The sequence below is a fragment of the Pteropus vampyrus genome, unplaced genomic scaffold (assembly GCF_000151845.1).
Source record: "Pteropus vampyrus isolate Shadow unplaced genomic scaffold, Pvam_2.0 Scaffold293, whole genome shotgun sequence".
Lineage (NCBI taxonomy): Eukaryota > Metazoa > Chordata > Mammalia > Chiroptera > Pteropodidae > Pteropus > Pteropus vampyrus.
In genome coordinates this window covers 232,440-237,188 of record NW_011889074.1, presented here as the reverse complement: position 1 = coordinate 237,188, position 4,749 = coordinate 232,440, and positions in this window count along the sequence as shown.

Sequence of the window (4,749 nt, the reverse complement as noted above, 5' to 3'; positions counted from 1 at the left end):
AGAAGTTGAGTAATTTTCACAAGATTCATCAGGCATATTTCTGACTAAGTTTGTCTTTACTGTATTTCTCCTCATGAAGTATAGACTGCCAGCCATTCATCACTCCCCAGAATTCCTTCTTTATTGTGTATGCCTTCTCAGGCATATACAAATCCCTAAGAAAAAAAAACTTACACAAGAAAACATGGGCTAAAAAATTTTGTCCCTGGCATAGCTCAGTATTTCTTAGATACAAAATGTATGGACAGTTTTTTTAAAAAAGAAGAGTGATGTTGCACAAATGTAAAGCACAAAAACTCCGTAGATGTCCATAGGCACATACTGATAACCCTGTACTGCTGATTTTGAAAATGTAGATAAAATGCATGTGGTTTTTTTTGGGGGGGGAGGACGAACTAATAAAATTAATCCACCCAGCATAGAAATCTGTACCAAACTATGAAGCAAACTGGAATAATTAATATCAAACATTTGAAATTTAAAAAGGCAATGCCCAGAGTACTCTGAGAAAAATTTTAAGGAACCATAAAATTCTCATGTTATAAGCAAAATGTTCTGTATCATTAAAAAAAATTAGAAAAGTTTCTAGTTTATTAAAGAATACCAGAATAACCTTGATCCCCACCCCTGACTGGATGAACAGTGAAATTCCAGATATATCATCTCACAGCTTGTTATAGTCGCCAACATTTTAATTTAATTTTAACAATTCAAATCTAGCAGTATATTAAAATTATAAAAAAGTACAATTTATTTTAGGAACCAATGCCTGATTCCACATTAGATTTTTTTTGCAATTTACTGTTGTACTTTTCAGCAGTCTCTAAAGTTCTTGCATTTACGAAAGATCATTTATATACGTGAGATGTATATGCTGACTAAATGTATTTATGTTTTAAAAACTTATAAAGTCAATATATGAAAGTAAAATACTTTTCTGTATATCAACAATAAGCAATTGGAATTTGAATTAAAAAAATATGATATCATTTACAAAGCACCAAAGAATGAAATACTTGAGTATCAATTTAACAAAATGCATACAAAATCTGTGTGTAGAAAACTAAAAAACACTGATGAAAGAAATCAAATAAAGAGATAGTGAATGATCATGAATTAAAAGATCTGATATCGTTTAATTGCAAAGTTTTCTAAAATTGATCTATCGAATTAAGACGATCAAAAGACCACTGTATCTTGTGTAATGAAAAAAGATTCTAAAGTTTATGTGGAAAGACAAAGAACCTAGAATAGCCAAGACTCTGAAAAGGAAGGACAAAATTGGAAAACCTACGTTGCCTAATTTCAAGACTTAACTATAAAGCCACAGTAATCAAAACAACATGGTATTAGTAAAAGAACAGACAACTAGATCAACGGACCAGAATAGCGTGTAGACACAGATGGACACAAATAGTCAAAGGCACAAAGGCAATTCCATAAAGAAAAAATAATCCTTTCAGCAGATGGCACTTTAACAATTAGATGTATATGCACATAAAAAAATGAATCTAGATACATATGTTGAACATTATATAAAATTAACTCAAAATGGAACATAGACCTGAATTCAAACTTATAAATACTCAAGAAAAGAAACTTAAAAATATATAAAACCTTGGGTTTGGTGATAAGTTGTTATAAATATTACCAAAAGCACAAGCCACAAAAGAAAAATATATATACAAAGAACAATTAAAATTCAACATGAAGAAAATTTAAAAATACTCAATTAAAAAATGAGCCAAAGATCTGAATAGATAACTCATCAAAAGATCAGAGATGGCAAATACACACATGAAGAGATTTCCAACATCATTTGTCTATAGGTAAAGGCAAATCAGAACGATGATGACATACCTATTTGCATGGCTAAAATTGTGAAAATTGACAATACGAATTGCTTGTGAAGATACTATGGGAACTGATATTTGCTGGTGGTGGGACTGAAAATTGGTGTCTACTTAGAATAGTCTGGCAATTTCTTTCAAAGCTAACTTGCCGTAATTGTCTTAGGTATTTATCAAACTAATCGGAAAATGTATGTAAACACAGAAACATGCACTCAAATGTTTAGAGTAGCTTTATTTATAATTGTTCAAATCTGGAGGCAGCCGATCTCTCTTTCAATAAGTAAATGGATAAACCAACTGTGGCAAATCCACACAATAGACTGCTACTCAGTAGTAGAAAGGAATAAGCTATCAAGCCATTCAATAACAAGGCTGAATGTTAAACTCACATTAATAAGTTAAAAAAAAAATTAGTTTGGAAATTTTCCACACTGTGTAATTCCATTTATATGCCCTAGAAAAAGTAAAACTATAAAAATAGGTCAGTCGTTTACATGGATGATCTTCACTCAAGAGGTAACGCATGTGTCCCCACACCGATGTGTGAACTCTGAGTAGTGACTTTTTCTAAAGAGTACAGAGGGAGAAGGGTATTGAGATTAACTACACAGAGGGACCTGGCAAATGACACCTCGGCCTGGTGGCTTAGGTTAACAACAGCGGTGAGGCGTCACGCTGACAGTATGCGTCTGTGGTATGAGGTGAAGACACTGACATTTTATGCCCACGCTTCCCCTAAAAACTCATAATCCTGATCTAATTACAAGAAAAACACCCAGACAAATTCCAATTGAAGATCATTACGCAAAATGTTTGATGAATGTTTCTCAAAATATTCCCAGTCAGCAAGAAGAAGGAAAATAAAATGTTCAGAAACGGTCAAAGCCAAAAGGTGCCTAAGTAGAGACAATGACTGCATATAATGGTGTCCTGTATATGATATTGGAACATCAGAAGGACGTTGGGTAAAACCCCAAACAATCTTAATAAAGGATGCACGTTGGTTAATAGTGTGCCAATATTGGGTACTTCGTTGTGCTAAGCACACAATACTAATGTAAGATACTAACAATAAGAGACAGTAGCTGTGTGCAACTCCTGCATTACCTATGCAAACGTCTGTGTTTAAACTGTTCCAAAATTATGTATATACGGTATTTAAGTAGACACATTTAGGAATTTTAGAAAAGCAATGTCAAATTCTTGCTATCACACAAAGTTTATAATACAGGGCTGTCCTCCCAAGCAAGTCTTCAAAAGTGCTTATCCACCTGGACGAGCTCAGGGATTTTGTGCTTCAGGATCTCAGCAGAGTCGATTTATGAAGGTAACTTATACAAGAAAAATGTGCGACCAAGACACAAAAAGACCCTCAGTTCCAAAGTAAAATATATCTCAAATCTGAAATGCATGTCATGACATGTGAGAATGTCTCCACATATATGTATAACCTTTCTTTTTATATGAGACTCAGGATTAACCTTATTTTTAAATGTTTATACATGGAGACTTGATAAACACCAGATTTAAGAATGATTTAAGACTAATTTAAAACTAATTCAGAATCATTGTTTTATCCCATTTTACATATTTCCTGACAGCCAATAGTTCATTTTTTAAATTATTTTTATTTTTTACCAAAGTAACCTGAGTGTATTTTCATTTGACTTAAGTTGATTCGCTTTGAGTTCACATGGAAAAAGGCAAGATACAAAAACTAAGTGTTTGAAAATTCTACGTATGTGAAGTTAGATTATTGACAATTATATAATTTTGTATCATTGGAACAGAAATAAAGATACAGAGAGAATGGAATATTGAGAGAGAGAGAGAGAGAGAGAGAGAGAGAGAAAGAGAGAGAGAGAGAGGAGACAGAGAGAGGTATTGTTTAACATAGACCTGAATAACTTTTAATTTTCGTAGAGCTCTGGCTGAATGGAAACATAGCCCCAAGCACACACGATAATCTGAGAGATGGGGCCTAGCTGTGTAGATTGAAGGGAAGGACTAAGAATTTGGTGAATGCTTAGTTATCATTTGCTTGATTTTCACAAATTTACTTATGAAAGGATAGTTTTCTTATATATTTAGCATGCACTATAGAGTAAACTTTAAATAAGCGATGCTTTATTGCAATATACTTAGCACTTAAGAATATAAGCTTTTGAAAACAACTAGATTTGGGTGTATTCTCTAGCTCTGATGTAATAGAGCTATGTAACCAGGGAAAGTTACTAAATCTTTATATGCTTTTTCCTTTCCCTTTTTTTTTCCTAAATTAAGATGAATAGGATTCTTCTGTGAATTAAATGATGTATGTGCATAAAGCTTTTAGTATAGTTTCTGGAAGAATTGTTGTTCAATATAAGTTAGCTCTCATTATGTATAAAATTTAAGGACTTTTTTCAAAACTGGAAAACCATAGTTTTGAAAACTAAGATTATAATGAAATGAAAAGGTGAGTAAAGCCTATAAAATGTAAAATTTATCAATTTATTAAATGCAGAATTTTGATTGTGTTATATATTAAGTATTTCAATGGAATTTTCACAAAATTTAAGAAATAAAAACAGTATAGGAGAATTATTTTTAATGGTGGTATTGAATGGAGAGAATGACTGGTTTCTCGTGAGTTGCCTGAATTTTGTCAGACTTCATAAAATACAGTCTTCCTTTTAAAATAAATATAATATTGCTATTATATCTCCTAAAAGGGAGACTTCCAAAAGGTATTGACTACTTGCAAAATGGTACGTTATAATAGTTCATCTTATTGTAACAAGGAGTCAAAATTTACATATTACTCTCATCTATTGCTTAGGATCAGTACTAGAAATATTCAGATAAATAACATATCTGTGTCTTACTTAGACAGCATGAAAGATCATTTACTATG